Source organism: Tinamus guttatus, unplaced genomic scaffold (assembly GCF_059628265.1).
Source record: "Tinamus guttatus ecotype Peru unplaced genomic scaffold, ASM5962826v1 Tinamus_guttatus_pri_ptg000302l, whole genome shotgun sequence".
Lineage (NCBI taxonomy): Eukaryota > Metazoa > Chordata > Aves > Tinamiformes > Tinamidae > Tinamus > Tinamus guttatus.
In genome coordinates this window covers 1,053,757-1,075,560 of record NW_028288836.1, presented here as the reverse complement: position 1 = coordinate 1,075,560, position 21,804 = coordinate 1,053,757, and the positions used below count along the sequence as shown (strand labels likewise).

The 21,804-nt window shown below is 44.5% G+C and overlaps 1 protein-coding gene across 1 annotated transcript in view; it reads right to left on the bottom strand.

Moving 5' to 3' along the window:
• BASP1 (brain abundant membrane attached signal protein 1) overlaps positions 1–16,990 on the bottom strand; it is a 46,167-nt gene extending 29,177 nt beyond the window's left edge. Inside the window, exon 1 of the mRNA XM_088528148.1 lies at positions 16,849–16,990. The gene's annotated coding sequence lies outside the window, so the exon portion shown is untranslated. The remainder of the gene's footprint in view (positions 1–16,848) is intronic.
• Between the last annotated feature and the right edge of the window lie 4,814 nt (positions 16,991–21,804).

Here is a 21,804-nt window from a genome sequence, read left to right as displayed (position 1 = left end):
TAGAGTCAGTCTCTATAATGGCATTCATTTGTATAAAAACTGCCCAAATGTAACTTAGTGGGATCTCTCTCATTTCTGTAATGTCTCATGTAGCCACCTTACAATTAAAAAATCTACTTATTCGGGGTTGATGCTAATAGGGACTGTGAGATTTTACACGTATTTCTCATGCTCCAATTACAGATCTACGATAAGATAAGCCCTATAGAGTTAGCACTGAATTTTTTAAAATGCTATTTTTATTCGAAATTTAAAAGAATGGAAGAAGGGCACTTAATTCTGCAGGCGATGAACATTGAAGCAAGCCCTGGGCCATTCGCTTGAACGGCAAAACTACGAGGCACAAAGCCTTGCAACATGCTATTACCTGTGCTAGCACAAGCTCTGCAAGAGGTTGGCAGTCTTTCTGCAAATAATAAAATTAGCTCCCGTAGCAGTACATCCGCATGAACATGGCTGTGGTGATGCCGGTAACAGAGCTAACGCTGGCCCTTGCTAAGCTACCCCATGCACTGCATATTCCTGCCTGGATCACTGCAATATCAGTGAGCAGAATTCCCTAGATCCACAGCTGTGGATCTGCTGTGTTAGGACATGCCCAACTCTTGTCCACATCCAGATAAAATCAGACAAGAAATGCACTTGCATTTTCCCCCAAATCCCATGTGTCCTTTCTTTTTACTTTACTGTCTCTGGACACGAAAGAAAACACTTTTCAGAGTTTCAGTAAGCCAGGAGAGGCTTGTGAGCTACTATATGAGAAGTCAATGTAATAACTTGGCTTGCCTCATAAAATACAGCTTTACACAAGAACAAATGGACTTACCTCGCTGTCCCGACAAACTGCCTTAAGTTTGGTTAGCCGTTCTCATTTCCCCTCCCACATGCAAGTTTTGCAGCTTTCTGCAGACAAACGACCAACACAGCAGACACAGCTGCAAAAACCTGTGCAAACCAAAGCTCAGCTTCACAGCCATCCCATACGTATACTAAGTCAAAGCAACATGTATGCGTAAATTATGCTTAACAGCTATCCGCAGGATATGACATTTCATAAAAACTGCTAAGTTCCTTTTTGCAATAGAAAAAGTTTCTTCAACCAGCCCCAGTGAAGCTTTTTTTTTATGTGTAGCTGCTTTACTGATCTAATTCTATCAAGCAGTATAATCTCTAGCCTCAACGACTATTTTGCAATGGGAATCAAGAATTATAAATGAAGCAGTTGAGCTAAATATCCTTATCTTTTGGGGAAAAAAAAACTCATGAGTGGCTCTTATAATAAGAAAAATAAGAGCTCCTTTGAAGAGATTATAAATATGTATTAGGAATTAAGATTTTAGTCCCCATGATTAAAAGTGATGGAAATCCCCCAACTCCCCCCAGACAGAATTAAATGAACATTAGGAAGCACTTCAAAGTATGATCTCAAGTTTCCAGTCCAATGTAACAGTTTTATCATTGCAACCTACTCACTATTTTTAGTATTTGAATCAGAAGACAACATTAAATCAAGAATTTAGTGAGCTTTCTGCAGCTCTCTGCAGTGCCACGGTCACAATATCCCGTAAAATGTCTGGCTCCTGCCCAAGGCCCAGAAGTGTCAGGTGCTCAGAGGCATTTCTTTACTGTTTCTACCAATTTATAGTTACTCATAACTGAGTTTTACACATTACTCTCACTATAGATGTAAAGAAAAGATCAGGCTATAAAGGTTCTTACTTGCTTTCACATGAATCAAAACACTTTAAAAAGACACACACACACACACACAAAACTTAAGATTTGAGTGAAACTTAATTTATACAAACCAGATACCAATGTAACTGAGGTAGATGGTCATTATAGCTCACAGTCTGAGTTAACTCAGTTGTGATTTCCAGCACTGGAACTCCACTGTAAATTCAGGCATACAGTGACTTTAGAGAAGAATTCGACCTTTGGCATTGAATTGTTCACTTATTAGATTTTAAAACAAAAAAGCATTTTCCTGGAAAATTTCACCATTGGTTTTCATTTGCCAGAAATAATGTAATTTTTTTTTTAAATCCCATAATGTGATGTTTCCATGTTCTAGTCATATGCTGGAATGTCTTGAAATGTGCTTCTAAATTAAAACATGCTTAGCTGGATAGCATTAAAAATCCAGCTGGTTTCTCTTGGCTGCTCCCTTGACAAGGGGATTGGGCTCCCTAAGGTGAAAGGAAAGAGAAGAGAAGAGAAGAGAAGAGAAGAGAAGAGAAGAGAAGAGAGAGAAGAGAAGAGAAGAGAAGAGAAGAGAAGAGAGAAGAGAAGAGAAGAGAAGAGAAGAGAAGAGAAGAGAAGAGAAGAGAAGAGAAGAGAAGAGAAGAGAAGAGAAGAGAAGAGAAGAGAAGAGAAGAGAAGAGAAACCAAGAGAAATCAATCCCTGCCACAAAGTAAAAACCAACTAAGCAAGTAGGGGAGGCCAAGCCCCAAGCGTATGTCTGGCAGCAAAGCCAAGAGTCTCTGAGTCTGCTCAGCTGTCCTACCTGCACTCTGAAGCAGTTGACACGCTGTGCATGGAATTGAGATTGCAGATGAGTGAAAACTCCGTGAGATTGTAACCTGAAATCCAAATGGGGACTATTTTCACCCTATGGGTTTTGCCTCTAAATTAAAGCAGAGCATGAAGAGTTCTCTGATGAGCATCTATGCCAAGCATGGACGGGCACCTAGGGATTTGAATGCTTTCCCAGAAACTCTCACAAATAAATACAGGGAAATGGCAGAATGGTTAGGATTTAATTTATAAATTCTAACAAAGACACTAGTCTTAAACTAGAGCTACATGGGAAACAGCTTCCCGAGTCCTCCAAAGCCTGGTACTTGGGGCAATTTTACATGACCTTTCGCAGTCAGCCAGCCAGCCAAAGAATTACTCACTGGTATTAGCTAAAAGAAAGTCACTTCACATGTAAAAGAGCCTGTTTCAAGCATTTTCTCTGCCCAGTTCAGAGCTGAAGCTCAGCTTTCATCACATGAGCATTCAAAGCTCTGACCAGAGATGGTCTCAATAGGGTAGCTTTTATGGGGTGACCATCAGCAGAGGCAGAGCCTGCCCCCAACCCAGACTGGGCAACAAGCTGCTGAATAGGGTACGCGCTTACTCTATAGTCAGGAGGGTGAAGTCCCATCCCCTAGCAGGTGTCAGCAAGAGCAGAAATGTGAACCTTGACTGCCCACATGGGCGGCTTATACATTAAATGATTAACTAGCCCAAAGTGGGTAAGCCTGTCCTTTATTTCAGCTAGAAATCAAGACCTGTGCAGTTATTCCCAGGAAATTTGAGCTTCAAGAATTCAAATGTTTTCCAGCACGAAGATCCTCACTCTGCTCCGCTGTCATGTTCCAAATCTCTTTTTTTAATTGCATTTTTTTTCTAAAAAGTAAAAAGTAACAACTCTAAAGCCCAGAGCACTGTTCATTTGAATTGAGACTGCTGATAAGATTATTTTTAACTTCCCTCCGCTTGGTGTTACACTTCTCATTTGGTGAAAAATGCATAGGATGTGGCACCATACAGGAAGCTACAAAATCTAAAATATACTTATGTTTTAAATGTGCACACTTATAGCCTTTGTATAGTGTAGGCTTTGCAGTAGTTTTTTGCACACCTCCAGAACGCTTTACTTAGTAGGCATGTGATAAATGCCTTTTTTTAACTCTACCACTTATTAGTCCCTAGGCTATGCATGGTATTGCATATTTTAGGTCTGAAACCTCAAAACTCTCCAAACTGTAGTCTTTAGGAAGTGGATATTTACCTTATGGTAGAAAATGGAAATGTTTTTACTATCCTACTGTTGCAGATAGGAGTCTCAAGAGCATACTTTAATCCTGAAATACAAACTTGAGGGTTGATTTTACAGTTCATGTTTATTTTCATTGGCCTCTCTCTTAAGTGGAAAAGGTTTCAGTAGAAGCACTCTAATTATGTCAAACATATCTGGTTTATACATGTCACATATTTCATTATGACAAACCATTCCAGTTTTGGAGTTTAATCACTGTATATGCCAGTGTCTAAATGCTTGATACAAAGCTTGGAGGAAAAAGAAAAAAAAAAAAAAAAGGGAAAGGAAAGAGAGAAAAAAACAAATTTTCTGGGAAATTTGAATGAATTAAGTTCTGGTATGGAGAGGCTTTAGTACTTCATCCGCTTACCTATTGCTTGTTCTGCAGAGCTCCATTCAGTAGCAGATGAAACAGACTTGGCTGGATCACTTGTGAATATGCTCAGACTTTTGACCAAACCAGATCATCCCCAAACCACATCTAAAGCCAATTCCAGTGCAGGAAGTTGACTCAAACCCAGTACCAGTGAAAGCCCCACGACCATCCTAGCAAATCATCCAAATTCAAAGTTCCCACGCAGGCATCTGCTGCACAGAAGTGAGAAACCCAAGGATACACTAGTATGCATTCCCTAGCACAGACTATGGCAGAGCAGCATAGCCTGCTAGCACAGCTAGTATACACGCCCACCCATCAGTACACCCGGCCTCCTCTGTTTCTCATGTACAGACACATACGTTAGACACAAATGGTCAGTTCTGAAGTCTACAGACTATTCTACAGTCCCTTTAAGTTCATTTATATGAAATACTACTATTAATAAACATAATGCAAATGATTTTATCTCTGACCAAACGAATCTTAGCCTAACGTGTATTTTTTCCTGGTCTATCTGCTCAGCATGAGAAGAGCACTGCTGCACACATGTATCTCCTACAGATTAGGAAGATAATCCTTCTCCTTAGGCAGTATGAAACATGTCTTCAACAGCAATGCTATCTAAATATACCTACCATTAGTTTTTTAAAAGAATTGCAGAGGATCCAGGCAAAAATGAAAGATGGGAAAAGAAGACAACATGGCAGAATGCTCGGATTTAACATTTTGGCACGTGCTTTCATATTCTGAAGGTAAGCATGAACATTGCTACAGTGCATCAGACCCACCCATCCAACAGTCCAAATTAACAGAATTCTAGAAGTGCACATTCCAACTTTATTAACATAACTCAGATTCAAACAAAATACTCACTGATATATGATGCAAATAAAAACGGAATCAGAGGTTCCATTTTAGTCCTGCTCCCAAACATGCCTTGGTTATTGAAAGATTCACCGAAGATGAAATGGTGCCTGTATGCAGAGTTTACACTGAAAGCAGTGTTCCTAATGCAGGAAGCATCGCATGACAGCGCTGTTTTGCACAGCGCAGCATCCATACACACCTACATACTCTCCCATTTGGCAGTTAAACGAAGGTGAGCATTTTCCTCATCTCTAGCAATGTCAATATATGGGCCACTAGCCAAGAATCTGATTTGTTAAGTAGAAACATACATCGGAATCCTGCAAGAGCTTCTCAGGAGCACACCATGATTTCCAGTAAGCCCATATGGAAAGAAAATAAATCTCACATTGCCCTGAGGTATAAAAGGTTGATTGATTTCAAGCATGTGGCCCAAAGGAGCTGCAGAACAAGCAGCCTGTGCTATTGAATTGGGAACTCAAACGGCAGCTGCCCACCTGCACAAAGATATTTGCACAAAGATATTTGTTCAGCTACACATTAAGTCTATTCAAAACCTTTTATGAATACACACCAAGGATTTCTTTAGAAATGAGCCTAATTTATATCAGGCTCAACCTTCAAAGCTATTGTTATTACAGCATTAAGTTTGAGCAACCATGGGTTGAAAATGTGTATATAGCCTCTGTAATGCAGTTAGCTCCTCCACTCATCTGTGCAACAACCCAACAATATGTTTCGGTAGCCTATAGATTAAGTAACAAAAGAGGTCCTAGTGCTGTATAAATCAATATTACACAGCTGTCGTCAGATGTACTTAAAAAAAATTCATTCTGGGGTTACAGAGTAAAGTTTCCAAATATACTCATAGGATTTCATATTGCTGCCTTGAAATACAATTTAGGAACTGAAAACCCTCAAACATTTTTGGAAACTTTACTCCAGTTTCTATATCAGCCACATTTGGAAGAACAGCCTCAGACTTTCAGTCGGTTGTCAGGAATTTTGTTAAAAAGTATTATACAGAAATCTTTGATCAACAGGCCATGCTGTTTGGCATCAATAAATAAAATCTCTTGTACCATCTATAGAAAAGCCTTGCTTCGATATTACTTAGTAGAATGTAGAATATAAAGCATATATACCTATAAAGCGTATTAGCAAAAGTTTTATCTTTTGATCACTACTTTAACGTAGTTCAGACATTCTCATGGGGTGCCTGGGAAGGCTTTGGTTTCAACTGAACTGGCTTCTCTGAACTCAAGAGCAAGTGTGCTCCAAAGGTCACACATGTTCCTAATTCCATAAGTGCAGGGCTGTAAGGAACATCAAGGGATCTTCTTGCCCCAATGTGGAATGAATTATATTTTAGTGATTGTCTTACCTGTTCTTAAAACATAATTCTCTCCTTTACACTACACAAATACATGTTTTCATTTTTTTCCTTTGAGATACCATGTCTAATCACTGTCATTGTCTACATGTTCATCCACTTGAACAGCATCTCTCTCTCATTTGGCATATGACCTAGGCAAGTATTCTTATCCTTAAATATTCTACAGATAGTACATGAAAGGAAATATTCACGTGTTTACTTTAGGACAGTTTAAAGTAATTTATTCAATTCTGGTGGCAAAAGTTTTGCACAGTTAGGAAGTGAAATTCTGCTATTGCTGTTGTCTATCACTGGTCAACAAATCCTTAATTCTTCTTAAATTTCTTACGATTAGAATGTAAGTTTTATTGGAAATGTTTGCAGAGACAAGGACTTTTTACTATGATTTATTAATTTCAAATTATTCTAACTCAGTTTACTGACCATCCTCCACCTGTTGCAGAGCAAAGAGCAAACATTTTCCATACACTGTCAAAATTTATGTTTATCCACTTGAACAACGGAAGCCCCGTTACACTGGTAGAGCGCAAGTACCTGCTGGTCCTTAATGTTAGAAAAAGGAAAGATGCCTCCTTGTTCTCATGAAATTCTTTGAAATAACTTATGAAGTGTATTGTTAACAGAAAAATTTATTTAAATATATTAAGATGAGCACTGTATAATTTTTTTATTGCAGATGAAGGGTAGCTAGGAGATATTCTCAGCTGTGACTTCGTAGCTATGGCACTTCGAAATATAGTCTCTTAGGAACTGCAAGCAGATTTAACCAAGGATAGTTAAATTTGCCTAGATACATGAAGTTATATTTAACTATCTCCCTAGCTAATTAGATCAAAGAGCCAGAATCATATGGCTAGATTAATTAAGACAAAATGGAGCATTTGTAATAATTAAGTTAGCTATTTGGTCTCTTTTCCAGTGCAGGGACTCCATAAACACCATGAGCAGAGCCACAGATGCCTGGCACTTTAGACAACGTATCTACAGCCCCACCAAATCCACTGTGCTTGCAAGGTTGCGCAGAAAATTTCCAATGGAAAATTCCTCCTTTTATATGGTGATTTTAAGAAGAAGAGTGAGGTAGTCAAAAGAGTTAGTCCCTTCCCTTGAGGAGTCCCTGAGGGTTCTCAGAAAAAAAAGAGGCTTCCCAGAGACGTCAGGGTGAGATAGGCAAGGGATTCAAGGAGGGAACCAACAGCTCAAGAACAGAAATTGTCCAAGTGCAGCCTCACAGTCAGACCCCAGAGGTGTTGGAAAGGAACTTCTTGGAGACAGAGAGGATCCTGCAAAGTTGCTGCAACTCAGAAAAATGCAGAGCACTTGGAGCCAATGCTAATATGTCAAAGTTTCAAGGACTCAGTGGGCAGAGAATGGGCCGTGAATAAAGCTTTTATCTATTATTTTGGTTTCCTAATCACTGTGAGTTTTCTCTGTTTAAAAAGTTAATTATCCAAGATGAGGAGTTGTTATTCTACTGAAAATAAGCTCCTCTGAGTATTTTGGCATTCTGTGGGAGCTCAGCGTGCAGGAGACGATCTAAATCGATACAATTCAATTCTCTGGCCTACTTGGGGACCCTCCACAGTAACCAAGGGCAATACTGTGTCTTCACTGTATCTGCAGTTAAAAAAAAAAAATCCTTTGGAAAAAATCATTTATAGGCATCTCGCTTTATTTGGGCACAGTGAAAATTTCAAGCAACTGGAGGAGATCCAAACAAAAGTTTTGTTATGAAAGAAACTCATGCCAACGTGACTCTCACAGCTACTGGCCGTTATGCAATATGCAGTCCAGTAAAGCACAGTTTGGCAGACAGGCTTCATCTATTATAAAAGCAAATGTTTCCCTTTTCCATGTGTTTTGGAAGGTTTTGCTACTCACTAATATAGTTTAATTATGATAGTCCAACAAAGTGTTTGATGCTTTGTGAAAGCAAAACAAATCTAGTTCTTCTCGAAAATAAGACTAGCAATGCGAAAATAAGAATAGCAATACAAACTATCAGGTCAGTTTGGTTTTTTTCTTTTTTTTTAATTAAGAGCCAGTTTTGCTTAAAACTAAAATATCATTTCAAAAAGAAATAAAAAATCTATTCCCTTTCAGTCAGCAGAAGGAGAAAACACATTAATATTTCAAGTGCTCAGAAGTTAGAAGTGTTGAATGCTTTGGGCCGGAAATACTAGAAGATTTCTATAATGTTGTAGTATTTGCATAAAACTTTGTTTAAAACCAAACTTTCATGTTGATATGACTAGTGAACATCGAGATTTGGCAGTCATACCCATGCAAGCAGTCGGAGTCTAGTAACATGAGTTTTAGAGTTTAAACATAAAGTACTATAACTTAGTGGTTCTGTTCTCATGATGACAATAGTCTTAAGCTTATGATGTAGGTCCTGCTGCACTTGGCATATTTGCTAATGCCCACCTTGCATGTTGGTGTGCGATGAACAGAATGTTCTCTGGACTAGGTTGTAGTAGCTCAGAGCTGAAAATGCCATCTTCTAGAAAGGATAACCAGGATAATCAGCAACATAACCAATACGATAATGTAACTGAAATGCAGACAAATGATCCACAAGGAAACTCTGAGCAAGGATACACAGCCAAGGTTAGCTGATGAATGAAAACTACCAGCTTGAGGACACTTGAATATTCATTTTTACTGTAATACATGAACAGATGTGTGATACGGACAGAGATATGTAATGTATATGCTAATATGTTAGAATACAAAAGAGTATCAAGTCAGAAAGAGTATCAAAACGCTTCTTCAACCAATAGCAAGCATGTGAAATAACTTCATTTTGAAGTAGAAATGTGTAAAAAGCTTCTAGATATATATTCCTATTCCCAGACTATAAATTTACCACCACTATTTCTCTGGACCACAAACCTGGGCGGAACTAGCAAGTTGTTTTATTCCTTCCTTCTCTGCTGGAGACCTCGGTATTTTAGCTGGTGCAGGGCTCAGACGTTCAATGGCTGCGGGAGGGCATGCAAAGACGGGCCCTTCCCCTCGATACCACCAGCCACGTATTGGCTTCAAGTCAAAACGGAAACAGCAGGTATGTAAAGGTGCAACATTTAGCACCCCTGAAGCAAGCACAACCCATTATATTTGCCATCTGTTGACACCAACTTCTGTGCATTTCTACACAACGTCTTAGTGACAGCACTGCTGTGAGGGAAGTTAACAAAAGGCAAATACCTGCAGGAGCTTTGCGGAAAACTTGAGCCCTTGGCAACAGAAGCTACCTCAAGACTGAAGGCCAGACATTATGCCTTGCCAACGCAGGGGCCATGCTTAGTTGAGGAGGAGGAACCATGTGCCACATTGCTCTTGCCATCAGCATCAGCAATTTGTCCGTGAATCTACTGGTTAGTGACTGATTTATCTAGTGGACAGGGAGACAGCTGAACTTGCAGTGACCTAGCAATTATTCAAGTGCTTATAAAAAACTACTGTGATGTTAGTTTTCTTGAGCTCTTTGGAACTTTTATTACATGCAGAGAAGAGTACACTGAAGTGAGATATAATATTTACATGTACCATGGAAGCATTTGCCTATCTTGGTTTTAAATGCCTCTATGTCTCTAAATATCACTGAAAGAGATTAGCGCTGAGGAAATCATTAAAATGTACAGTACTGGTGGAATCTCAGATTGCTACAGATCTCCTCGCACTGTAGTATTTTATCTTTCAAGGGTGGGAAAAGCGGAAGAAGAGCAGAGGATTGGCATGGAGAAGGGACAATGCTGTCTTCATCTAAATCCTTCGAGATCCAGCACAAAAACATGTCTGCACGGACAGCTCCACATCACCCTTCTTGACTCTGATGTCCTACACAGAGCTTTCTAGAAGTCTCAGGAGGCTCTCACCTATGAATGTTCATGGACTGCACAAGAGAGAAGTGTCTTAAGAAGTGCTCTAGTTTAAGCACCTGCATTAGGGGCCCAGCACCATCCCGAGCACTCAGGACTATTCAGCAGGCCTCACCGGCCGATTTGCACAAGCCAGCCCAAGCTCCCAGTGAGACACAGTCACAAACCAGCAGCATGCCATCGACACAAGCAAAGCACGGAGTGCATGCAGTTGGAAAATCCTGCCAGATTTTCACTTATACTCTCTGGGGACCTGTTGTCTGCCCCGTTTCAGGAGGCCCGTCCATCAGAAGAGGAAAGCAAGAGTCAACAGGCAGCTCCCTGCCACTCTTAAGCAACCCCAGCTGTTGCAGCACGTGTGTGGAGATGAGTGGGGTGGCCTGAGGAGGGGTAGCCCCTCTCTTTCAGCCCATCTGGTCTGGGAGCCGCTTGTTTGGAGTGGTTGGCACATCTTGAGCCTTTGCCTCAGCTTTAGTGGTGAAAGCAAAAAAAAAAAAAAAAAAAAAAAAAAGAGAAGCTGCTTTCACTGTCTCAGAGCTCACTGAATTTGCTTCCTCCTCCTAGCTCAGTGCAATTTGTAGCAGACGTCACTCATGCACTTAGCAGCCCTGGCCAAAGAAGAAGCAACAAAAAACATTGCATGCTCATGGGTGAACAAGGATCACTGATGGGTGAACATGGGTCCTGCATCAAATGGTGACAGGTTTTGCCCTATCCATTCTCAGGCCCCGGTAGAGCTTTGTACCACCTTTAGCCTGTTTTCTTTGCTGGCAGAATTACACACTTCCCTGCCTTGAGGAACTGTGATTGCAGAAAGCTGATGGAGCAATTTGCAGGCTCCAGTCTATCTTGGACAAGCAGATACACTGAAGTGTTTACCATGGTTTTACTCTCCCGTGGTGACTACATGTTTGCAACTGGGGGTTTGCACCAGATTTTCCACATCCCAATTTGCATATGCTTTGTCTGGACTTTCCTAAGGTAGTTAGATAGGGAGAGAGACACAAGTATCATCACTTGTGTTATTGTTGATCTGTTCTTTGTTTTGTCTAACTGCCCCACTGCTCCTTCAGGGTTCAGCAGTCATCTGCGGTTTGTTTAGCAAATGCTCCTCTACAGCATCTTGCTATGTGGCCATCAGCTTTATCTTAAAGCAGTTAATAAGTTCAAGGTATAAGTTTGAATGCAAGCCCTTCCTTCATCAACCAATCACATAAAGAAAACAGGAACAGCACAAGACAAATCAACAAAAAAAGAAGGCTCTGTCCTTCTACAGGGACTCTGTCCTTCTACATCCCATTAAGTATTTGAAGGTCCATTGGACTGTAAGATAGTCAGCAGTCCCCGATTTTACTACTTTTATCATGGCAGCTTCCATTTGTCATTTAAAGTGGTGATGGCACACATTTCTGACATTAAAATTAATCCTTTGAGATGTTTTGTAGTTATAGTCTTTTGCCAGCAGGGAAAGTTTATGTATCTTTATGCTCTATTCATGCTAATGAGAACTTACTGCAACCATCATCATGACATCATTAGCAAGCTTTCAGTGACAAACCTTTACAAATAGGAAAAAAGTGGGTGGTTGAAACCTGATCTTGCTACACATTCAGTGTGGGACCTTTCATAAGGGCAGAAAATCAACAATCAAAATGAAGGTCTTCCATCCTCCCATCCTACTGCCTACATTAAGCACTGAATGCATGCTGCTCTGAACAACTATGAGTCAAGCGTACATGCAATTAAATTTTGCCAATTCAAAAGATATTCCAATTCCTACAGAATAGGAAGAAATAAAATCTCTGGATTGGCAGAACATAACCCTATGTGGCGCTACTTGCCAGGCTAAAATCTAAATTGGGTAATGTGACCAAAAAGCAAGCATCTTTCCCAACTCTGCCTTACTGGGGAGGTACTCGTCATCTGTCTTGCAAAAGTCACATCACTACAGACTCTACTTAGCTGCATTCTGCAGCACACATACCAAACACTTCAAAAGAGATCTGCCTCTGATTTATATCCTACAACAGAAGGGTTTTATTAATAAAAACTCTTTCCCCAGAGTTAAATTCCATTAACTGTGTTTAAGAGGGAATTACTACACATCTTGCTCCCAGGCAAAACCTGACCATTCCACATGTGTTAAAAATCAGTATCTCTCTACATTTATTGGCCTGCTAAAAAAAAAGTCAAAGGCTTTTATTTTCAGAATCTGGCAAGTCAGCCATCTCTCATGCTTGAGGAATCATATTGCTATCAATCAGTTTCTTTTCTTTTCTTTCTTTTTTTTTTAAATGAATTTTCCCATCACATAACCAATAGCTACATTTTTACACTAACCGCATTCCTCCATCTTGAAGTGAGAAGTTACGCTGGCTTTTAAGAAAGGCAGCTGTGAGATATGCGATCTTGATAAAGAAGACTTTAAAGCCCTCTCCATTCTGCATGAGGTGTTTCCCCCCTTCTTCCCCCTGCGTTTTTTCTTAATCTTGAAAGCGTTTCCTAATAATGCATTAAACCTCTATTATGCTGCATATGGTTTCTATTTTCAAGTCTCTAATGCTTTCAGGAATTTCTTTGATTTCTGTAGTTGTTACCTCATTCTTGTCATTCCTGATTGACAAAAGAGAAATAACCCAAGCCCCTACTAGGTTTTCTTTCTTTAGTTGTGAAGCTGTTCCAAAGCACAGATGTACTTCAAAATGGCCTGCTTTTACTACTTGTGCAGGAAAGATAGTAGAGCTTTAATGTCAGCAGATAACTCTTCATTATATTTGAAAGACATACAGTTTTCTTACTTGAAGAACTCAGATTATAGCCATTAAATTTACAATGCCCCCGAGGGCACAACAGTAGTATCCACAGACCTAAATCAAGACCAGATTTCCATGCAAAGGTGTAGATAGATATGTAGCATCCCCGTCTTTCAGAGTCAGGGGGGAAGAAAAAAAATCAAGTTATTGCTTTCAAAATCCATGCAAGATCATCTTTTAAAAGCAAGCTTTCAAATGGTAAGTAGCACAATGGTAGCTGAGCACTTGCAAATGTGGCTGCATGGAAATCTGCCAGGATTTCATAGAAAGGCTCCAAGCTTGCAAACTATTCTGTATTCCAGCTTCTAGTTAAGTCGATGTATCCCATCAGGGCATGTGCAGATGCCTGCATGAGGCAAGCTCTGTACAGGCTGGAGCTGTCCTGGACAAAGGAGGCTCTACAGAAGGACTTCATGGTTGACTGCGTGGGGCAGTCAAAAAAAGCTAGCAGTGGAACAACACAGTGCAAATGAAGAAGCTTTGCTTGGAAAACACAATTTATTGCAGACACTTTGTGTTGAAAGACCAACAAACTAATAGATAATGCCTGGAGACAGCTCTAAAGACAGTCCTGAAATTCTGGAGCAACCTCAGTGAGATGGTATGCTCCCAAGGTTTGCTTCTTTTTGAGATTAATTGATCTTTTATTATTAGGTTGCCTTGCTGGGTGCTGGACTTTAAATGCAAAGAAGCATGGGAACATAGGAGAGGAGAAAAAAAAAAAAAAAAAAAAAGGGCCTAACCATTTTATTGCTTCATGCAATAACTGGAACAATCATTTTTTATCAGCTAACCTTGTTTTTATTTTAGCTAGATATGCCACTTTCAAAAAAAAAAAAAAAAAAAAAAACGCTGCTGTGTGATAAGCCTTTTGGCAGCTATGTGTGAGCAAACTCCCTGAATGACACAATACATGAAGCACACAAGCATGGGCAGAGCTACCACGATGATCCCCCATCTTTAGGGATTTGGTCTGTCCCCAGAACAGAGTTAATGCCCCAAGTGAACCTAAAGCAGTGACACCAAAGGGAAGTATCCCCTCCCTGTGCCATCCAGGAGGTAGAAGGACCACGAAGCAAAACTGCGAGACTGTGAGAAGAGACAGCAAAAGCAAAATCCTTTGGTCACGTCATTACTCCTTCCTTTCTCTCCTCCCACCCTAATGCTTGGCGGCTGCTTTTCCTCTCTCCACCCAAAATTCCCAGAAAAATCCCAGGATACACATGGACCCTGCAGGGAAAGGTGTCTCCACTGGAGACGGCAGTAACTGCAGCTGCCGCATCTTTGCCTGGCTCTGTGATGCCACCCCCACGATTTTGGTGTCCCTGGGTTTAACAAGGAGCAGCTACCCTGGGAAAACCCCTCGTTTTTGCGGGATGTCCCTGGGCCTGGGAGGTGCCTGGCAGGCACCTGTGCACTGCAGAGCAGGGCGGTGACACGATGGCAGGTTTCAAGCCTTGGGTGGCGGCGCTTCTGCAGAGCGGACATCGTTGAAAGAGCGAAAAATGCCAATAATCCCAAGGGAAGGCTGAGAGATCTTGGGGGGCAGCGTATCAAGCTCGTGTTCGTGATGCTGGGGTGGGGATGTGGGGGAGGAGGGTAATAAAACCCACCTTCACCCGCTGCCCAGGCACCCATCTGGGAGAACAACTGCAGTATTCGGTATAATCCTCAACTCAGTCTTAGCGCATATACCACTTACATATATATATATACCGTCACAAACCGGTAATTATAAAATTACCGATTTATCTTGTGCTTAAGAATGCCCTCCCTAAAGAGAAACATGTATCCTAATTTTGGACAAATGTATCTTTCCTGCCCAAAGAAAGCCTGCCAGAGGAGGGACGAGCATGGATGCCAGCGTCGGGAGGCAACAATTTGAACAAGAGAGATTTCAAGATGTCGCACCCGAGAAAAAAAAAAAAAAAAAAAAGGTCCTGGCGCGGAAAGCCAGCCCCAGCGCGCGCGGGAGGAGATGCTCCGGCAAGCAGAGCGCGGAGCAGGAGTGTCTCCCCCTGGATGGAGTCTCTCCGTCCGCGTGCACGGCTTCTTTACGAGGCCATTAACGTGGGATTTAACTGCAGCGCGTAAATTAACCCCCCCTCCGGCCACGAGGCCCCATAAACGGCCGCGCCTCGTTAGCGCCGCGCGCGAGCCCCCCGGGCGAGCAGCTCCCTGCGGCCGGGGGCGGCTGCGCCCTCCGCCCGCCCGAACCTGCCCTTTCGTTTCATTTTTTTCTCATTTTATCTCATTTTATTTTTCCCTTCAGAAACGACACATTTCTCCTCGGCCATTCCACGGGGGGAGGGTCTTTCTCCCTCCCCCCGCCCCTTATCTGCTCCGCGCTCCCTGCGCGGCGCCACGCGCGTCCGTGTGTCCCCCCCCACCCCCACACACACACTCCCCGCCCCCACCCCAGCGCGGGGGGGGAGGGGGCCGCCCGGCCGCCTTTGTTCCGCCGCGGGGCCCGATCCCCGACGGGGCGGGCGGGCCCCGCGCCGCCGCCTCGGCGCATGCGCCGGCCCCAGACAAAGGAATCGCTAATTACGGCGCCGCTTCATTCATTTTCGCTGCAGTGCCCCGAAAAGCGGGGAGGGGGCACGGAGTGGGGGGCGGCGTGACCGGTGTGCGTGGGTGCGCCTCGCCGTGCCCCCCGCCCACGGGGAGCTCGCCGCAAGAGCCGCGTTTTAACGACACGCGTGGAGGGGCGGAGGGGGGAGAGGTGGGTCTAGGGGAAACAAAAAGCTGCTGGCGGCGGGGGGGGGGCGGTTGTAGCTGCCTTTACGGAGAAGGGAATAAAATAAAATAAAATAAAATAAAATAAAATAAAATAAAATAAAATAAAATAAAATAAAATAAAATAAAATAAAATAATGGGGGACCTGTGGGAAGAGGAGAGGCGTTCGATGAATATTCATGAAGTGAGCGCGCTCGGGAGCCAGGCAGCTTGCAGAAGAGCGCAGGCAGAGGCGGCGGCGGTTCCTTGCCGCCTTCGACGGCTCGCCTGCAGCCCCTGCCCAGAAAACCCTAACCCCCCACTCACTACACCCCAAAATAAAATAAAACTAAATAAATAATAAGAAACGGCGTTTTCACGCAGCGCTGTCGGGAGCCGGGACTGACGCCGTCGCCGCGCCCGCTGTCACCCCCGCGCACGCCGGGCAGCGCCGGCACCGCCGCCCCCCGCAGCCCCCGCCGCCCTCCCCAGCGCCTCGCCTCGTGGAGAGGCGCGGGGAAATTTTATTCTTATGGTTATTCGTCCATCTAGTTATTTATCTATTGTTAAGCAGTCTCCCTTTGGAAACAGCACCGAAATAAAAGAAATGCAGCAGAAAATGCAGAAAATGCTTCCCCCCCCAACCCCCCCCACCACACCCATCGCTTCCTTCATCAATCACCCTCCGCCAAAAAAAAAAAAAAAAAAAAAAAAGGCGTTATGGGGCATTTAAATTCCACAGAATATCCCTTCAATCCATCCTGTGCCTCGAATTCTCACCGAGGAGCTCGCTCTCTCTCGAGGAACAGCGGAGCTCCTCGCAGCGAGACTCCCAAAACGCGCCCGACCTGCAGCTCCGCGCTCCCTCCGCGCAGCCCAGGCGCGCGCCTCGCCCCTGCCCACGGCTTGAGGCGCGGAAGGAAGCGGAGAGGAGCGCGGGGCCGGCGCGGGTGGCGGGCCGGGGGCGCCGTGCCTTACCTGGCGCCGCTCGGCCGCTCGCCCGGGTGCGCTGCGCGGAGTGGCGGGCAGCGCGCTCGCCTCTGCTCTCGCCGCGCTCGCTAGTGGCTGCTGCTGGAGCGGCGCTGCCGCGGCGGCTGCTGCCTCTGCATTTCTCGCGCGCTCCCACCCCCCCCCCCCCCTCCTCCCTCGTTCCCTCCCTCCCCTCACCCTCCTCCTCCTCCTCTGTGACAGTCTGTGGGCAGTTCAAAAAGCCGCCGCTTTATTTATTTATTTAAACGGGGGGTGCGCTGCGTGGCGCTCGCGCGAGGAGGCCCCCCTTTTAAATACGGGTCTGCCTTGCCGTGGGCGGGGGGGGGCAGGAACGTACCTGGAAACCTTAACCCCCCACCACCTTATCCTCCTCTCAAAGCCAAGCGGATCTCAGGGAGAAGCCGCGTTTCCTTCCCCAGCGGGAGCGGTCGCGGACTGCACGGAGGAGACTGAACGAACCCCCGGGCGTGGGTGCTGTTGGTCTGCGTAAGGGAAGGATCTGTGCTGGAAAAAAAGCGGGGCTAGGGGGCAAAAAAAAGGGGGGGGGCAAAAATATTTTATTAAAAATAGGAAGAAGGCAACTCATGGAGCTTCAATTCAGGAGAATGGAGCTGCCTCGGAAGATGGCTCGGGCTTAAGGTCCGGGGTCGCTCAGTGTCCCCCCGTGCACGGGGCTCCCCCCCGCCCCAGCTGAGGGCCCCCCTGCCCTCCTCCCCGCCACAGCCCCCGGGGCGCGGAGCGGTGCGCGGAGCGGTGCGCGGTGCGCGGCGCTGGGGCGCCCTCTGCTCCCCGCGAGCGGCCGGTGCGCGGAGCGCGCCAGCGCGGGCACCCTCCCTCCCACCCATGTCGGCGGGGAAAAAGACATGGGGTAAAAAATATGGGGTAATAACCTCGCGCTGGGCTTGGCCGGTCTGTTCGATGCGCCGCAAAGGTGCAGTTAGCTCGGGGGCAGGGGGGCCGGGGTTGCCGCAGCACCAATTCCGCGGGGTTTCGTGCCAGGCCAAGGCCACCTGCCCCGCCTCATCTGCTTTTTTTTTTTTTTTTTTTTTTTTTTTTTTTTTCTCCTCCCCATCCCTCTCTTCCCCGTCCCCTTTCTTGCGCAGTGGCGGGGCCCGGCGCGTTGCTCCATGCCGCCCGCCCGCCGGCACCGTGGAGAGAGGCGGGGACATCGAGGAAATCTATATATATATATATATATATATATGTATATATATATATATATATGCTTTTTTCTTTCTTTCTTTTTAAATCCCGGCCTCGCCTCAGCGCGAGGGGAGCTTGTGCCGCTCGCGGGGGGCCGTGGCGGCCGTCGGGGCTGCAGCGCTGCCTTCCCGCGGCGGCCCCGCAGAGGGAGCAGCGCTGCCGGCCGCCTGCGGGCTCCCGCGACCGGGAAAACCCGTGCAGCCACGGGCGACAGGGAAATAGTCGTTGCTGCCACCAGTTTGAAGGGGGTTTGTCTGCTCACTGCTTGCAGACCATGGTTTGCCAGCTAGTTTTCGTTTAACTGCACCTGCATATTAAGTTAGGTATCTCTGAACCATCTCTATTTAGACTCCACGATATCAGCCTTTACTTACTTGGCGTCATGCACATCTGACAGCACAAATGTACCCATCTGAAAGGATAAACAGCTTTCAGTTTCTTCGTCATAACTTAAGGGTTATAAAGTATCCCTACTTGTTCCTCACATGTGGAAGAATTAAAAGGAGCAGCTGGTATCAGCAAGAAGAAAAAGCACTAAATAGAGACGTCTGGGTAAGGAGAGACGCCAAGGCCTGTTCTGGAACAGTCACTATCTCCATGCCCTTATGTGTAATGCAGTAGTCCACTGCTTTTCTTAAATCCATGCTGCTATTCTGTGCTGAGACACCCACGGTGTCTACAACCTCACTCTTCTTAGCCAGCTCCTCTTGGCATCTCTGATCGGTTGTCCCAGCCTAGACCCCCATCTCCCCTCTATCCCCAGTCTTTCAGTGCCAACTTTGCACAACCCTGTCTGTCTTCCAGGCCTCATCACAGTAAGACATATTTCTGTCCTCCCCATTAGGGAATGAATCCATTCTTAATACCCTGTTTTTTTCTTTAATGCGTATTCAGTTTGTTCTTCAGAATAATAACCATCTTTTTACTGTCTGATTTCTTTTTAGGTCTGACAACAGAGCCAGGAGGCAGAAATCCTACCGTACCATCATCATCACAGAACAAGTTACAAGGTCTTGCAAGCTCTCCTCCTTCCTCTTCCCATCCAGCCACTGTCGCTCCATCCACTATCACTCAGCACCTTCTTTTCTCTACCTTATCCTTTGGCCTTTAACTCAGCAGCTAATATCAATAAGGGGCAGTAAGGATACCACTAATAGCAGTAATACTTGTGAAAAGTAGGAACCTGCCTGAGCAGCCTGGCACCCAGAGCCACCATCTGCTGATCTCCAAGCAGACCACAACAGACCACAAGAGGGAGCATTTTGTTCAGTTTTATCAGCAAAACTTATTTCCCATAGGTAAGGCAGGGAGGATAAAATCAGTTTCCCATATGCAGAGGTTTTCCCCCAGCACATTTACTCAATAAGCATTTTCATAATAGCATTTTTTTTCTTTTATCCTGCAATGCTGGAAGTGTTATATGTGTACAGTGAGTTTCATAATGAGTATTTAAAAACAATGAAAGACAAGTTTCCTGTTGATCCACTTGGTTATCCAGTCATTCATTCTGGGAAAAGTAACATGATATCAGAGTAGGACATAAGTAAAAAGTTTTATTTTCAGTTGGCATCATACTGTTCATAAATCTAATTGCCAGCTACACATTTTTCAAAACCTAACTGCAGCAGCACAAATAGGCATGAGATGCTTTTTCATATTTTTCACAGGCAGTGTACAGTCATTGGACAGCTTTGATCTAAAACTGCTACTGGAATGCCTCAATCCAAGGTTCTGATCTTTTTTTATCTTTGTTATTGACCTGAATTTTATGGTGGTAAAGATAGCTAAGTGCAGTTTTACACAATGCATACATCTATTCCCATTTCCACCACTAAAAAATGGCACTTGATGCCTATAGCTAGGCCGAGGCATGTTGGTTATGAACCCTGCTTTACCCCAGTGTTCCTGGCTTCAACTCAGTCTATAATGCAGAGCATATGTGCCTCCCAGGAGGTCCTGCTCTAGCCATTTCTTTTAAAAGCCATCCCTGCTCCACAGAAGTCTGTATGCAAGTTTTCCCAAAGATGGATGTACTTGCTGTTCTGACAGTATAATTTATTTTTGATTGTCTGGGTTATTTATGTCCCCCACTCCAATTACCCTGGACATTTAAGACTTGCTTATATGCACAGGACCCAAATGAGTTCAAATAGTGTAAGTGTCTATTATGGTTTATATATGTCATGCTTCTCTGTGACCATGTATATTACTCTGTTTTCACTTGCAAGTAAGACTACAGAATAAGGTACTTAGTGTTTGGCTTCAGTGGCCGCAAAATGTCTTTTTCCTGGCAGCTGGAGTGATTATATCAATGCCTTGATATTAATTAGAACTGGCACCGGAGGTCCTTCCCCTGCAGTGTTCCCCTCTGCTCTTGCTCAGGTCAAGCACAGGAATGTCAGTAATGTGGGATCAAACGCACGATTGCCTGGATGATCTGTGCGCACGGCCTGGGAGAGGTGGGGTGCGCAGGGAGAACGCCGGACACACTGAGAGAAGGAAAATGTGATGCTCTCCGCTGGTACGTGATGTTCCGGGTCCTCCTGAATGGATCGGGGTTTATCCCCTTGTCTTATTCTCTGGGAGGGTTGGTGGCCCATGTTACCAGTTCTGCCCAAAGTGTCTGATGTGCTGCTGTGTCTCACTGACTGTCCCTATTGTCTACACGCTGGGGTCCCCCGAGGCTCCCAGCTCATCCTCCTTCATGGAGCACCCACTGCTGCTACTCCTTCACACCCACTTTGTTACAGGGCCTTCTTGGAAGCCCAGGCATGGAAAGGCTGCACAAAATGCAGTTCCTCCTCAAAATCATCCCTGCTCCAGCCAACAAGTTCACGTTTGCACATTACTTCTTGGCAAGGATTAGTTCGGGTGACATTGGCACCAATGCACTGCTTTCTTATTCAAACTGGGTCACGCGGAAGCTGCTTCAGGAGTGGCTGCACCTGCGCTTTTGCAAACTTAGTCTTATAGTAAACTGTTGCAGTGTCACCAAATGTGAATGGGCAAATGTGTATGAATGAATGGGCAAGATGGAAACCCATCTCAGATTTACCCAAGAGAGGCAAACCCTGGAAATTGCCTGCAACAAAACCGGGCAGTTTGTTGACAGAGAGGAACTGGTAGCGTCAATTGCTCCTTTTGCATCGTATTGCTCTAGGTTGTAGCACCATCCTCTTCTCCCCAGGCCAGATACTTCTGTGACAGACACTAGCTGAAATGAGCTGTTCTGAGGATCCCTGGTGACTGAAGCAGTCACTTGAGAGGATTTAAGCATACATAAAGCAGAGCAGCCTTAGTCCTATCCAGCATCTTGTCTTAATGCCCTTCCTTCCTTCGCCATGGAGCCATTGCGGTTAGTGCTGTCTGCCTCCTGCACCTGACTGATCTATTGGTGCCAAGCACAAGCTGCAAATGGCACACTGAGGATCAGACAAAGCAATTACATTTGAGGTAGCTAAAACTGAAAATATCTTTAAGCATTAAACTCTTAAGTGGCTTTCCCAGAAAATGAGAGCCAGATAGCACTGATGCCTCAACCCCGCTATTCATCAGCTAGCTACCAGGCATGCCAATAGCAGGAGTGTTTGAAATTACTCCTGTGTTCAAAACCACTCATCTGCTTCCAGTCAGGAGAGTCAATTATGGAGATTTCTCTGAAACAAAAATGTTAGCAGCACTTCATCACAGAAATCCCCCTGTGCTTCACACCAGCAATGCTAAATGTGAGTGGCTATGGGG